This window comes from Armigeres subalbatus, chromosome 3 (assembly GCF_024139115.2).
Source record: "Armigeres subalbatus isolate Guangzhou_Male chromosome 3, GZ_Asu_2, whole genome shotgun sequence".
Lineage (NCBI taxonomy): Eukaryota > Metazoa > Arthropoda > Insecta > Diptera > Culicidae > Armigeres > Armigeres subalbatus.
Window position 1 is genome coordinate 362,561,884 of NC_085141.1, and position 17,269 is coordinate 362,579,152.

General features: G+C 38.1%; 1 protein-coding gene across 3 annotated transcripts in view; it reads right to left on the reverse strand.

Moving 5' to 3' along the window:
- Nucleotides 1–17,269, reverse strand: part of LOC134226285 (tetraspanin-11-like) — an 86,426-nt gene that overhangs the window by 55,986 nt on the left and 13,171 nt on the right. Inside the window, exon 2 of one of the 3 annotated variants that reach the window (XM_062706956.1) lies at nt 14,812–15,221. The exons of the other annotated variants lie outside the window; for them this stretch is intronic. The gene's annotated coding sequence lies outside the window, so the exon portion shown is untranslated. The remainder of the gene's footprint in view (nt 1–14,811; nt 15,222–17,269) is intronic. 3 annotated transcript variants of the gene reach the window in all.

Below are 17,269 nucleotides of genomic sequence, written 5' to 3' on the forward strand. Positions count from 1 at the left end.
GAGAATCACAATTTGAGGCATGTGAATGACTATGATACCGTTAACTGTACGACCATTCCACAAAGTTCTCAACTGAATAAATTTAAAACTGTTTGCATTTTAACAGAAGAAACCCAAAACTGTTTTGATTAGTTCAGATTTCCATTCCATTCTAGGCATAACTTAGCGACTGCTCTTTGCGTCACATATTCAAGTAACGTACCGTGCGATGCGTTCAAAGGAGTTCAAACGTTGTAGGAGGAGGGAGAGGGTCAGGCCGAGCGTTACGATCCATACAAAAAAAATAAACCTTCCATACAAAAAGTGTGACGAGAAAGAGGGTGGGGGTCTAAAAGTATCAAATTTAGCGTTACGTAATTTGTGAAAAACCCCTAATCCATATTCCATTTTCCACAATTCCGATTCTTTTTTATATCTTTGATACCTGTATTACTGTAACTCACTGATTTATTAAGGATATTTACATTGAATTTATTCGAAAACTTATGAAGGAAAATATGTCTGGTTCGAAACCAAAAAAAGCATAAACGTGTTGCTCCGGATGGATCTCTGTTATAGTATTGTTTATTAATTTTTTAATATTAAACTAGAATTTCTTCAGAAAAGGTTATTAATGCAACTGTTTTCCCAAAATATCTAAAAAGAAGGACTTCTGATTTTTAATGAAAAAGGACTTCTGATTTTTAATGAAAAAGGAGGACATGTCCTCCTTTAGGATACCATATGGTCACCCTACCAAGGAGGCTGTGCAAAATTGCATGGAAGGAATCAAACAAAGAGCCCGTATATGCAAAAAAAGGAAGCTTGTATTATTTTTTTATTCTGCATGAACTGAATTTGAAAAAAAAAACATGATTTAATTTTTAGCATAAAAAGATTGACGGATTGACACCAGGGCTTGTATGAATAAAGCACTCTCACGAAGAAGGAAGCTTTATGTGAAAACAGTGTCAAGCCAATTAAAAAATGCTTTGGGACTGCCTAAGTGATTCAGGATCATGCGATTCTCGGGAGGTTTTGAACGACTATTTGGAATCGTTACGGACTCTCAGTAGCCTTTGTGGCAAGAAATCATTTCTTTAAACTCATTCATTATCAGTTTAACCTCTAATAAAGTTTGAAATGACTAACTTTAAAATTTTGTGAGAACTGGAAACAATACTTTTGATTCGCTCTTATGCTTTACTTCAAATAATTATGGATTCAAAATTGATGCTTAAATACGAGAAAGGCAAAAATAAATGCATTGTAAGCATTTACATTTATAACCGTTTTTTATAATTCGAAAGTAGTCGTTTTGAACAAATGTTATTGGTGTATTATACTTTAAATGGAAACATTATCTGAGTCCCCACATGCATTTTGCCCAGCATCTCCCAATTATGACACACGAAAGTAAAAGTCCATACAGTTCAAAATATGCGCATCCTGGTGAATGTTGTTCCAAATGTGCAGGTTGTGCCGGGCCATCGGAACAATCAGCTTGGTGCAGAGATGTGGAGATCATAAGTACGTTCATCCTGGAAACTGACAATCGGTAGACGATGACAAACCGTCTTAATCCGCTTGTTGTTGATTTGTGATCACTCCGTGCCCAGTGCTCGTGAATGAGTCACACGGTTATGAAACATTCAAAGTAAATAAAATACAGCGAACGAACTCGTTCGGATACTCGACAATGACAACGGGTGCGTCCGATACTCCATTTCAGGTTGCTCGTTAAAAACCCTATGATCGTCAAATGCATATTCATCTTGACATTTTCACCTTGTCGGTGTTGGCTGTACGGTTTGTATATGCTGCTAGGCTTGTTAAGTGGGGAAACCGATGTTTTAGTGAGGGAACATATATTTGTTATGTTCTGGATGCGATCATAGCTTCCCTTGAATTGTTGATGAGTTTATCAAAAAATCGAAAAGCCGCTAAATTACGCCAGCATTCTACTTCACTGTTGCCGTCTCTGGACATTTTCTCACCTCTTCCAATTCAACAGTCGTCGATACTTTTACGTGGTTTATGTTTCAATTAGCTGGCCTAATAGACAGTTTTAGGGGATATTAAGTTGCTTTTATGAGAATGAATACGATTTGATTAAAATTCAAACCCGATAGCAATCTAAGTCTCGATCGGTCAGCTTTTTAAGCTCCCTGGCCGGAAGTTCTACGGCGTGTTGTCTATTCATGATGATTAATTATCCGCGTCGGCGTCTGTTGAATGGCATTCGAATTGATGTCACGCTATGATTTAAGGGCTACCGTCGAGTTGACTGTCTGATCGAATAGAACGTAAACCATTGATGCATGAAACTCAACAGGTGACAGTGACAACTGCATACCATTGCAATCGCATTCTGGATGATGAGTTATCACGTTCAAGTCGTCGTCGGCTCGGTGCATGAGAACAGGTTTGTCGAGGTATGCCGCTTGAAGAATATTAAATGAGTCGTGCGGCAATGAACAATGGAGCTCTGGATGCACCTGGACGAATGGTGGTCGCCCAGCTGTCTGAAACGACTAATGGTACTTATTTGGGAAGACTGGATGGTGTGGCCGAAAGTTACTTTTATTTGCGGCAATGTGCTTCTTGAGGTTTTCCACAATTTCGCCTAAGACCGTTTCGGCAATTGTCCGGAGTTATTGTCAAGTCAATTATTTCCAGAACATCCCTTTCCCTATTTGGGGAAGGATGTCCCTTTTTGAAAATGAAAATATGATTTCTATTGGAAATCATTTCCCAATATAAATAATAAGGCCACAGAAAAACAAACACTGAAGCTGGGCCGGCGAACAAAAATAGAATTTGAGTTCAATGAACGCGTACTACGATGAAGAAATGGTGAAGAAGTTTGCAAATCATGAGTTATAATTAGTTTTGCTGATAAAGATTGCGAAGAAAACTCACATCGCCGGTAAACTATTAATTAAAGTCAAATTTTGCCTTTCTTCAGAACTTCGTAAACCGGTTCTCGCAAAATTTTCTTGAGCCAGAACTCTTTCTTCGTCCATCATTTTGCAAAGGGACCTTCACCGACAAAGAACCTCAAATTTAGCCTCACAGCGTTATTGGCGTTATTGACATCCTCTTTCGTCTTATTTTCGTTGTTCGTTCATACGATCTGAAGCATCAGAGACCAGAAACATGTTTATTTGCGTTGGCTTGGCTCGTTTGTGCTCCACGTTGATATAGAATGAATTCAAATTAACGTCCTGTTACAATAACTGCCTGAAAAGATTATCTTTGAATTCTTTTCGACTAACATTGAAACTTACTTCCTTCCCAGACGCATATTTTTGCTTACGTTCGAGCTTATTCACAGACTTTTGTCTTACTGACTGCATGCCCAGTCAATCACAGATTTCGAATAAATTATACGATTAAGGAAACTGATTTGAATATTACCTTGCTGGCAATTGTTATCGATCAAAGTGGGTATAATTTTCAGTTAATTTAATAAGTGGCAAACTATCCGCCTACCAGAAGCCTTCGAACAGTGATTGGCACTCAGATATTATGACTGCTAAGGCGCCCGACAGTAGCCCCATGAAGGCAGTAAAAGGTAAACCAATACCTGTCAGAGCTGAGCAGATTCCACCGTTACAACATGCATACAGTTTCGGTGGATATCTATCTGTTTGATATGTAGCAGTTAAGTTATGTTAATTTGTTTCAACCGAGCTGAGTTATGCTTCATAGACATGCAACCCCTTGTCTGTGTGTGGCTGGTCCGTTTTTGGCGTGGTCCCTTTTAAAATAATTAACAATGCATAGTGATAAGCAGTAGTGCTTATTTCGGTACGTGCTGATGTCATCGAGTTTTTATTCGAAAGCTGCAGAGTGAGATGGAGATCATAATTAGTGAAATTAGGAAATGGGAATTTCTTGAATAATTTTGAAATCAAGTCGCTGGTTTAATCATAATAAAACTCTGCCTAGTTGCTCCGATGTAACTGATTTTGTTGTAAGTTAACAAAAGAGTATTGTAAAAAGAAATTTTTGACATGTGCGTTCTTTTTATTGGTAATGCATGCCGGAATTTAGCAAAATACGAGAAATGACGCATTTTAGACTTTTTTTTCAAGTAAAAATTTAAAAGTTTTTCCGATGGAACTTCAGAAGAATTTCTTGTAGATTCAGAAGATTCAGTCACAGATATTTATCAAAATTGATTTCTTTCGTCAACATTTTTATTGTCTGTCTTTCAATATGTGTTGCCACTATACCCAATCAGCGGATGGCAGATTTTAAAACAGTTCTACAGAACCTTACAGAAACTGTATAATATTTTGGAAGATTTTAATACAACCATTGTATTTCATGTCTGTAAGAGCTGGAAACTATTGTAAATTTGAGTTACAGAACCTAGCCCTTGGTTGTGATGGCTTTTATCCATGGCCAGCGGGGTGCTGGTACAGCGGATCGTTATTTTCCCAGCTACTCGTGGGACCAAAAATGAGCTAAATTAAAAAAATAGTCTTCAAATTGACGTCCAGCATGGCCTTACAGAAGACCAGATACTCATTTGTTTTCAAAAGGAGATAGAACTTTCCAACTCCACAACCGGTGTTTGCAGAATCATAATAAAAGTCGCTAGTGTGAGTCAACTCCATTGAGATTCTGCGGAAAGAGCATCACGCTTGAGTTTTTAACGCAGAATAGCATCGTTTGGTTTATTCGCGAAAAATGAATTCCCAATTCAATACCTAATCGAACCATGATCTATGTTTAGTTATGGATTTAAATATTATCCATTGTTCTAAGCCAGGGCTTCCCAAACTTTTAAGATATGCGACCCACCTAGCATAATCCCATATTGCTTGCGATTCACCAGTTTACCACATGCAAAGAATTTTAGACTGGATTTGGATTGGATTTGAATTTTATTTGGATTGGATTTGGATTTGGATTGGATTTGGATTGGATTTGGATTTTGATTGGATTTGGATATGATTTGGATTGGATTTGGATTGGATTTGGATTGGATTTGGATTGGATTTGGATTGGATTTGGATTGGATTTCGATTGGATTTGGATTGTGATTTGGATTGGATTAAGATTGCATTTGGATTAGATTTGGATTGGACTTGAATTTAGTTTGGATTGGATTTGGATTGGATTTGATTTGGATTTGATTTGGATTGTATTTCGATTGGATTTGGATTGTGATTTGGATTGGATTAAGATTGGATTGAATTGGTTTGGATTGGTTGAATTGGAATTGGATTGGTTTGGATTGGTTTGGATTGGTTTGGATTGGTTTGGATTGGTTTGGGATGGTTTGGATTGAATTTGGATTGGTTTGGTTGGTTTTGATTGGTTTGAATTGGTTTGGATTGGTTTGGATTGGTTTGGATTGGTTTGGATTGGTTTGGATTGGTTTGGATTGGTTTGGATTGGTTTGGATTGGATTTGGATTGTATTTGGATTGGTTTGGATTGGTTGGATTGGTTTGGATTGGTTTGGATTGGTTTGGATTGGTTTTGGATTGGTTTGGATTGGTTTGGATTGGTTTGGATTGGTTTGGATTGGTTTGGATTGGTTTGGATTGGAATTGGATTGGTTTGGATTGGTTTGGATTGGATGTGGTTGTGATTTGAATTGGATTAAGATTGCGTTTGGATTAGATTTGGATTGGTTTGGTTGGTTTGGATTGGTTTGGATTGGTTTGGATTGGTTTGGATTGGTTTGGATTGGTTTGGATTGGTTTGGATTGGTTTGGTTTGATTTGGATTGTGATTTGGATTTGATTAAGATTGCATTTGGATTATATTTGGATTGGTTTAGATTGGTTTGAATTGGTTTGGATTGGTTTGAATTGGAATTGGATTGGTTTGGATTGGTTTGGATTGGTTTGGATTGGTTTGGATTGGTTTGGGATGGTTTGGATTGGTTTGGATTGGTTTGGATTGGTTTGATTGGATTTGGATTGGTTTGGATTGGATTTGGATTGGTTTGGATTGGTTTGGTTGGTTTGGATTGGTTTGGATTGGTTTGGATTGGTTTGGATTGGTTTGGATTGGTTTGGATTGGTTTGGATTGGTTTGGATTGGTTTGGATTGGATTGGATTGGATTGGTTTGGATTGGTTTGGATTGGTTTGGATTGGTTTGGATTGGTTTGATTGGTTTGGATTGGTTTGGATTGGTTTGGATTGGTTTGGATTGGTTTGGATTGGTTTGGATTGGTTTGGATTGGTTTGGATTGGTTTGGATTGGATTTGGATTGGATTTGGTTTGGATTTGGTTTGGATTTGGATTGGATTTGGTTTGGATTTGGTTTGGATTTGATTTGGATTTGATTTGGATTGGATTTGGATTGGATTTGGATTGGATTTGGATTGGATTTGGATTGGATTTGGATTGGATTTGGATTGGATTTGGATTGGATTTGGATTTGGATTGGATTTGAATTGGATTGGATTCGGATTGGATTCAGTTCAATCAAAGTTAATTGCCTATTTCCGGGGATTAAACCACCCGACTTGGACGTTAATTTACAATGTTATGGAAACTCATATGTGAATATGTACGTTATGTGGAAGATATTGATTTGAAAAATGTATTGGAGGTAACCACTTTCCCTTCGATGGGACTCGAACCCATGACCCTACAGTACGCTAGACTGGTGCTTTAACCAACTAAGCTACGAAGGACCTCCGTCGGCCTTCGCAACCTAGCGGCTACTGAACGAGCTCGAGATTCCCAAATTGGACGCATAGTCAAATCACTCGCAATCCATTTCTCAAGCCAATACTTCCACATGTGTGTATTGTACACGTCCACATTCGGTCGGGTCGGGTCGGGTCTGAGCTTGACGACCGACTGGCAAATGCTTACACAACCTCACTTGATCAGTACCGTTGCTGATGAAGAATGTGTATAGCCGCCAGACATTCTAAATACTCACGCTCCTCTAATGTGGACGTGTACAATACACACATGTGGAAGTATTGGCTTGAGAAATGGATTGCGAGTGATTTGACTATGCGTCCAATTTGGGAATCTCGAGCTCGTTCAGTAGCCGCTAGGTTGCGAAGGCCGACGGAGGTCCTTCGTAGCTTAGTTGGTTAAAGCACCAGTCTAGCGTACTGTAGGGTCATGGGTTCGAGTCCCATCGAAGGGAAAGTGGTTACCTCCAATACATTTTTCAAATCAATATCTTCCACATAACGTACATATTCACATATGAGTTTCCATAACATTGTAAATTCGGATTGGATTTGGATTGGATTGGATTTGGATTGGATTTGGATTGAATTCGGATTGGATTTGGATTGGATTTGGATTCAGATTGGATTTGATTTGGATTTGGATTGAATTGGGATTGGATTGGATTTGGATTGGATTGGATTTGGATTGGATTTGTATTGGATTTGGATTGGATTGGATTTGGATTCAATTTCGATAGGTTTTGGATTGGATTTTGATTGAATTTGGATTGGATTTGGGTTGGATTTTGATTGAATTTTAATTTGGATTGGTTTGGATTGAATTTGGATTTTATTTGGATTGGTTTGGATTGGTTTGGATTGGTTTGGATTGGTTTGGATTGGTTTGGATTGTATTTGGATTGGTTTGGATTGATTGGATTTGGATTGGATTTGGATTGGATTTGGATTGGATTTGGATTCAGATTGGATTTGATTTGGATTTGGATTGAATTGGGATTGGATCGGATTTGGATTGGATTGGATTTGGATTGGATTTGTATTGGATTTGGATTGGATTTGGATTCAATTTCAATAGGATTTGGATTGAATTTGGATTGGATTTTGATTGGATTTTAATTTGGATTGGATTTGGATTGGATTTGGATTGAATTTGGATTGGATTTGGATTGGATTGGATTGGATTTGGATTGGATTTGGATTGGATTTGGATTGGATTTGGATTGGATTTGGATTGGATTTGGATTGGATTTGGATTAGATTTGGATTGGGTTTGGATTGGATTTGGATTGGATTGGATTTGGATTGGTTTGGATTGGATTTGGATTCAGATTGGATTTGGATTCAGATTGGATTTGGTTTGGATTTGGATTGAATTGGGATTGGATTTGGGTTTGGATTTGATTGGATTTGTATTGGATTTGGATTCAATTTGAATCGGATTTGGATTGGATTTTGATTGAATTTGGATTGGATTTCGATTGAATTTTAATTTGAATTGGATTTGGATTGGATTTGGATTGGATTTGGATTGGATTTGCATTGAAATTGGTTTGGATTCGGATTGAATTGGGATTCGATTTGGGTTTGAATTGGATTTGGATTGGATTTGTATTGGATTTGGATTGGATTTTGATTGAATTTGGATTGGATTTTGATTGAATTTTAATTTGCATTGGATTTGGATTGAATTTGTATTAGATTTAAATTGGATTTGGATTGGATTTGAAATGGATTTGAATTGGTTTTAGATTTGGATTTGGGATAGGTTTGGATTGTATTACAATTGGACCAAATCACTAAATTTAGATTCCAATCTAAAAGCTGGTAGGACAAAATATGGGTCCCTTAGGGGTCGCGACCCACAGTTTTGGAATCTATGTTCTAAACGAAGAAAAGTTAATTCAGTGCATTCAACAAAAAAGAACACATAAAAACATGCAATGATGCGATCCGCGAGTCGAATTATGAATGATTCCCATGGCCATGCGTCTAATGGGATTTTACTTGGGCTTGATTTGAATCATGGATAATATTTGAGAATTTGAGTTTTTCCAATACTGCGCCAACACACATCTACCTTCCAGAGCAATAAATACGTCTCCCAATAATTCTAATGGTTCATACATTACTGATGACAAAAAAATCTAAAACTTGTTGCAATGTGAACCGGTTTGAACAATGAAATTACTGCTCTCCCAAAATCTGGCTAATATCAGTCCAAAGTTAGATTTCAGCACTTCCCTTTAACAGAAATAATGATATAGTAGAACAACAGCGTAACAAGCCAATAAAACCCAAATTGAGAATCAAGATACAACTGAGCAAGTGAATAATATGGCCCCATCTATGAAACCCACAGAAGATGCCACACTTGATATGGGCCCTCTTCCTACAAAGTCTCCAGATTCGACGACGAACGTACGAAGATTCTCATAGAAAGGCAACGTGATGTAAAGACAACTGATTGAACCGTTGTGAAACGAATGACTGAAGGATATTTGTTGCGAACAGAAATAATTGATTACTTTAGAGATCGCAAACACTCGTCATTTCACCCATATTAGACCTAACACATAGTAGATAGCATCATTTGTTTAGACGAATGTTTAGCCTGGCAAAATAATCTTCTTTGAACACATAGCATAGTGCATAGCGATAAAGTGCGAGAAGATTGTAACGCATGCACCAATGCTTCAGTATTTGCATACTTTGTTCTGACGAAAGGAAAAGGGCAATAAAACTCCCAAAGCGCAGACGATAGAACAACATTGGAAAATATTCACTTATCTTCGACGGGCGCGCCTATGCGATACGCTTAGGAAAGGCAGGGCACGAAATAGTGCAATAAAAGCAAATCGTCGCGACGGTCAGCAACATAGTGCAGGCAGATAATTTTCGGGTAGAACATTTGAGTCAGAATAGGAAACGTAGGTAAAACATTAGTTGTAAGAACACTGTATATATACCAAAATTATTGTAGAAATAAATCAGTCTTTTTTTACACCAAAGCAAGACGGTCCAATTATTCAGCTCACATCCGAAAGCTTTGTTATTTTCTTCAAGCTTCACTTTAGAATAGCTTCCCGAATGAGAGGAGGAACTGACTAAAGATCGAACTTGAAAATATCACTGCCATTTGAGCATCATCTATCAGGGAAGGAACAATATTCATGCCGAATGGGTCTTACTTCACGGTAGAGGGTACTTCGACGGAAAAGTTGCAGAAGGTCGAGTTCACACTCAACAACCAATTTGGTGAAATCCAACTAAGGAAAATCCAACATAAGGTATCAGGTATTTCACTGCATTAGAAGGCTACTCCGTCGAATTATACGTTAGACCCAAAAGTCGTCAAGCCACATTCTATTTGGGCCGAAGCGGTTATTAGGCCGAAAATGTCATTTAGCCGAAAGCGACATACGACCGAAAGGTTCAATTGACCAAACTGGTCGTTTGGCAGAAAGGGTTATTTGACCGAAAACGTCGTTCGGCCAAAATGGTTGTTCGGCAGAAAGGGCCATTTGGTCGAAAATGTCATTCATTTCTCACTTCTCACTGTGAAAATTTAGAAGTTTGAAATGAGAAGTGAAAATCTCACCTCTCATTGGGAAAAGTGATAAGTGCGAATTGAAAAGTGAGAAGTAGGAAATACGGAGTGAGAAGTGAGCCATTTGGATTGTCAATGTCAATCCATTCTCGGTCCGGTCTATGATGTTTCCGGATGGGAAAAATTTTCGACACCCTGCGGATAGTGTATCCATTGTACTTGCCACATAAAATACATGCTCATGCAATAATGATCATTGAAAAGCTCTCAATTAATAACTGAGGAAAATGCACAGAACGTTTGAAAGCAGGCTAAGTTCTAGTTGAAATGTAGAGCCAGAAGAACAAGAAGAACTTATTCGGTCGGATGGTATTTTCGGCTAAATGATCTATTCGGCCAAACGACTTTCTCGACCTAATGGCCAGCCTGACCGAACGATATTTTCGGCCGTATGTCCAATTCAGCCAAATGACTTTTAGCCAGATGGGTTCTGATTTGTTCGGCCAAATGATATATTCGGCCGAACATCTTTGGCCTGATGGCCTTCGACAGCCTTGTGGTCTGGTTTTGGCAGAACGACTCAAATATGGAAGTTCGTAACAGTCAGGAAGGAAGAGATTTCTGAGGAAGTATAAAACCTGATGGCTTCGGCATACTTCTCCGGTGACGTGAAAGAAATTCCCCTCCAGAGATCGCAGCACTTGTAGTCTACAGTCACGAATACAGCATCTCCTTTGTCATTGGGTGCGATGCGAATGCTCATCACACTGTGCGATCAGAGGTGAGTATCTTCTACAGTTTCTTCCTTGTTATGTTGATGGCAAGCCTACTTATCGATTATCTACAACCATTGGTTCAGGATAAAAAAATCAGAAGGGTTATTTTTTCATTTGATTACTTATGTCACTGGTTTCAAACAAAACTAGCGTATCTTAAGATATGAAAATTGTTGGATACGAGAATTGTTTAAAAAATTTACTATGAAAACCCAAATTTATTCCTCTGTGGTAATGATGCCTTTCTTGGATCCGAATTCCCTACATTTGGGTTTTGAAGCATTTGATGAGCATTTGATGAAATATTTCAATAGAAGAAGCCCTAGGGGAGCACTCTCTTTTCCGTTTGCAACATTTATTATTCAAACATTCCAATCATAGGCATATCCTGTTTTTCGTGCATCGCTAGAAATCATAGAATGTCTATCATGTACCAAAATCCAATTAATTTGGTTGTGATGCACGCGAGTAGTAAACGTTGCGGACGGGAAAGAGGGTGTGTGTGTTATTACAATCTAATTCCCACTGTCTGGCAGTGTCACCAGTGTTGGTAAAATCTCAAAATCTCAAATCTCATCGGCGATTCAAACCATGCGTGAGTAAAATCCCATCAGAATCATGACCCAGAGATTTGCTCATGATTCGAATCGCAATTTGCATCATTGCATGATATTTACGTGTTCTTCATTGTTGAATGCATTGAATTATCTGTTTTTCGTCTAAAACAATGGCCAATAATTGCATATATAAACAAACATACGCCACGATTGCGTTTTGACGCTTTTTAGAAAGAAATCATTTTTCGGTGAGTGAGCGAAGCGATGCGATTCTGGCCGTGAAACTCAAGCGCGATGCTCCCCTTACAGAATCGCAGGCGAGTTAGCTCGTGCATGAAACCACGATGATTCAGATTTGAGTATGATTCTACCAATACTGAGTGTCACTATGGATAAAATATTCGTGCAACCATTTTAATATTATCATTACAAGACTTTTGAATCAGGGACCAAGAAGGTGATATCTCTATTGTAACTCATATAGCCCGTTTCAAGAACGTATGCGTTTCGAAGCTTTTGTCGTGTACAATAGGAGATCATCAGTTGCATTCTAGCAAAAATTCCGCTTGAGGCCCTTCCTAAATATTTTAACAACAGCCACTACACCTGATGGTATAATTGCAATATTTCCATTATCAGGCGACAGGTGGTGTTGCTGTGTGTTTGTATCAATGTAATATTGCATATACACTAGTGACATCTGCTGTTCGATATAGTAAGCTTTCAATGTTCCTTCCACACACACGAGGTGGAGAACAGTCTTGAAAAAATTGAAAGTATACAGCTAGAATTTAGTATGGAGGTACAATGAAATCTATTTTATTGTTTAGAACTGTAAAACAAGTCGTGGGAACAAAAAATCTAAAAATTATTTGTTGCTTTTTGACCTAGGTTTCATATTGATGCGATGCGTAGTTAATGAGAACGGATGATTTGTCCATACAAGGAAATTTATTTTACTTCAAATGTTGTGGCGCCATCTCGTTCAAACAGCACCTTTGTCTTTGCCTTATTCTATCATGAACATGTACGTCCAAGTTTGGAAGATGATATTAGCATTTCCATATCATTGTAAATCGTTTAACTTCACGTAGAAGTAACACACACGAAATCATTAATTTAGAGTATTTTCTTTATCACAAAACCAATTCACTTAACAAAGGAGAAAATCTACGATCTCAGTTCTACACACGTTATTTCAAAACATAAAAAATGCCCGATACAGATTAAAAAAATGTAACCATGAAGAGAATGCAGTCTGCTTGCAATCAAACTTTTTGCTGGTGTCAAAAGGAACACCTTGGCAAAACCCTTTCATTGAGGTTAAATAATTCCTTCTACTTATATGACAAAGGAACTATTGCTACACTTTTTTATCAACCAAAAAGAACTTTTATTTAATTGAAGTCAAATATCCTAGCGTTATACTTGTTGAAAAATTGAATTGGAAGTGTCATCTCCAATTGGTTGTGCCAAAAGGTTTGAATACGATTATTCGTCTCAGGCATAGGCACTTCCAGGTGGCCTCCATATAATGAGGCTTAAACAAGGGCTTAACAAAACCCATTGCATCTGCCCAGGTTAGATCAATTCATAAAGCTGGAAGCAGAGAAAAGTGCTCTCAGTCTGAAAAGAACCAACACCCTGCTACTGGGAGACCTAACGAGATATTTAAAAATATTAAATAACGTAGGTAGCCATAAATACCGCACTAGAGAGTTGTAGTGACTGGATGGGAATGGTAGTCATTTATGACATTCGGTACGAAGTGTTCATTTCTTCCCGTGAGGAAGGAGAAGAAGCTGGACCCAACGTTCCGACTGGTGTTGTAAAGTTCTACACAATATGAATAATCTGACAGGATTTATGGCCTGTCTCGGACCCTAAAACAAAAATCCCTGCCCACTTAGGTCAGTAGCCAACAGTATTTCAGCAAAACAGCTCTTCAGTCGCAATAGTTACATCTGTAACTCGAAGGAAGCATAAGAATGCATGCTTGCCTTAAAAAACCTATCCATATACAATCGAGTTTACTTATATTGGATCTCAAGTTATACGGGTCTAGGGGGAAACGAGATTGCTGATAAGCTATCCTGGAATGGATAAAAAAGGCTCATTGAACCTGGTCCATCCTGTTGGATATCAGAAAACTCTGTAAAAATGGAGCTGAACAAGTATATGATCAGCCAATTCGTGTCAAACGTTGAAGCACTCCCTCTTACGAACCAATCTAATAGGTTCGATAAGTCTCAATAGAACCCCAAAAAGTGATTTTAATACCTACATCGGTCCAAAAACTGGGCACTGTCCTAGCCAGCAAATATCATTTACAGAAGAACGGAGCAATCCAATCCTCAAATTATCGCTTCTGTGACATGGAGTGAGAAACATAAGAATAACTTCTCTGCAATTGAAGTACACTCTCCCATCGTAGATGTAAAGTTCTTGGCAAGCCTTTTCTAGATCCTGCTAACGTAAGGATCATAACCCCTAGGGATGTGCCGAGCTTGACTCGGTATACTACTAAGCAAAAGTGTATATCAAAATGGTTTTTAAATCTGGAGCCAGATACCTTCACCCGAAAAGATAGACGGGGCCAACTCGAAATCCAGTAGTACCTATTGCTTGTGGAATTTATGAAGTGTTTCTCATAAGAATTGCGAAGAATTCGCCTTGAAAATTCGAAACCATTTGCCAACGGAATTCGGAGGACATTCCCGTGAATCTTTATATATTTAAAAGTTAGAATCCTGAAAAAAAGATTCGTTAGGATTTGAAAACAATTCAAAATCAGCATCACATATGACTCAATGATTTATTTGCCCGGAACTTTTCAACTGGGGATTGTAATATTCGTAATGTTTGAGTTATGTGATGAAGATATAGATATGGCTAACTGCACTTGATATAGCTTACATTACAAAACATGAAAAATGGTCAATGCTAATTTTTATTAATCTTGTAGCTCCAATTGACCTACAATGTAAAGAATAAATTGTCTCTAATATAATTTTCATGCAAATGAACTATTTGTCATTCACCCTGAACTCCCCTTAAATATTCCATAAACACACAATTAACTATGGCACCTATATCGCAGTGTTCGATGTGGTGCTGGACGTCCATGTGTTCACGGTTCGAGAGGCCGACTGAATTTCGTATTGAATCAATTAGCACTTGAACCAACGTGACCGACCGCGTATGAAATTGTAACTCTGAATTTGCTCCAGCACTATCCGGCACGATGTAGGCACAACCAACTAACCTGTTTTATTGCTGTTGTTGCTATTGCAGCCGTCGTCGTCGTCGTCGTTGTTGTTGTTTTAAAAACTTCCGCTCTGCGTTCTTCAACTTCTGCCAGTACCCACTTGAGGAGTAAGTAGATGACGCCGTAACTGCTTGGTAGTGGTGCAGTCCGCTTTTTTTTACACACACCGCGGTTTGGACTTCAGGTGGCTACCGGAAAGGCTTTTGTGCGTCGGTGGATATCCTTTCCAATCTGAAGTCGGTGACCAGATTTAAAGCGCTGTGAGCTCTTCAACCGCACATGGAACACAACAAGTTCGCCTTCTACACTGGAATCCACTCGGTGAAGTCACTTGAAAACCGAAACAAACTGCCACATGGAGCAGTGCCAGTAGGCAGGTTGGGTTGGTATATCTCTTGTGAATGAAACTAGAAGGAAGCGTGAATTGTTTCGCTATTTTGAGTTGTTGCAGATTATTATTTCGAGAATTATATTTTGTATCCAAATTTTCATTATAATTCATGAAACTAATTCAAAGATATCCATCTAATTTTGTCAAGTTGATTGAAATGGAATCGATGTCAAAAATGTTTTGAATTATCATTAAGTTCAGTTTTGGAGGACTCTGATATTTTAATAAATGCATTGTCACATTAAGGGAAATAGAATTGTTTTATTTTGCAGAAAGTTTAATACAACTTTAGTTTGACGACTCAATACAAACATCGTTAAAATCTTGAAAAAATCAAAAAAGTTCGCATAAAATTAGTAGCCGTGAAATTAGTATTAGTTTTTCCAACAATTATTTCTATTTAAATTTTCTTATAAATAATAAAATAAAGGAATTGACGGGTTCGGCAGGTTTTGTTCTTTTATTGTCAGGGGGTTTTCTATAATTATGCTCAAATTTGGTCTAAACATTCATTGCATATCAAAGAATATTCTGGCCAAATTTCATAAAATTTGGTCAACAAAAACCCACCCGACAATAATAGAACAAAACCTGCCAAAGCCATCATTTCCCCTACTAACGATTTTTCGCTGATTTCAAATAAAAATCGCTGTGTATGACAAATGCAATTGATTATCCCATGCATGTTGCTCCACTGAATATGCATCACTCGATGTCAATGCAACTTTTCGAAAACAAAACTTCACCCCCTCAATCGTTATGCTAATTTTGGCAAATTTCCGATCACCGATAATAATGATTGTCTGAGCCTGGGCACCGACGCAGATCGATGGTGATGAGCCGCTGGATATTATTCAGCTTTTGTTTTGTATCTGCTCCCATATTGTATGTACCGCTAATGATCGCTTCGTTTCATGAATTATTTAAATATTCAAATTGTTTGTTTTTGACGGTAACGGCACGTAATGGTGGACGAGCTGCACTGTAGTGAAACATAGGCTGTATATGAGGCAGCAATAAATGCAACCTTCAAATACCTCTCTGAGTGTAGGTTTGAATGAAACCGATGGACGATGGCGACGGCGACGGCGCGCGCTGTGAAGCGGCTTGTTGGCTTGCGCTGCGCCACTCAGTTCAGGTTCGCTCGATGTGCGCTTTGCAATTTAGCGTGTGCATGTTTTGCGGATGATTGAGTTGGACATTGAAAGTTTAAGATTCGCAAGTAATTGCTATTGCGATCTTTAAATTCCTTTATCTTATACAACCATGATTGAACAATAAACCATTTATTTATTTAACCATTTACTATTATTTGGTTGAATCTTTCAAAGATACATTCGAATAAAATATATCTATAGACATTTCGATAGCATAGCATAGCATAGTTACGGTGTACTTCGTAGATTGGACACTAGTGATACTCATGTTTTTCTTTTGAAATCCTTATTCAGATTGCTATCAGAAATCAAGGTGGGTGTGGTCCTTGATTCCAATCTAGGATAAAAATCACAAAAGCATGAGGATTACTACTCCTGGCCACGCCCATCTTCACCGTAACTTGGGAGGGGAAGGAAGTGTTGATGTAGTACTTACTTAACGAGAGGCCCCCGACTCAGCGACACCCTCATAAGTACCACGGAGTTGGATATTGGGGAAGGTATTCGTTGGGTCAGGATTTGCCTATAGCTGACAATGTGAACGTGGTAGATCTTACACCGTAACACACCACGCAAAGGTGTCTACCCAGCGTTATGGGGGAATATATCTATAGACATTTCGATATCACTAAAACACCGTATCATAAAGCTTCGATATAACACTTTCTATGGATATTATCAACATCCAAACGGCCGGAAGGAATGTTTTGAAATTAAAATATTCTTACCTTTGCTCACTTTCAACCGATCAAAGTGGAATTTTGAGACGAGATTCAGGTTTTATTCCTGTGTGTAGGTATAACAAATATATAACTTGACGATAAATTTACTGGTTTTGTTCAAACTGTGTACATTTCATGTTTGCGTAATTTAACCGAATACTTGATACCTCGTACTACCCTTTTTC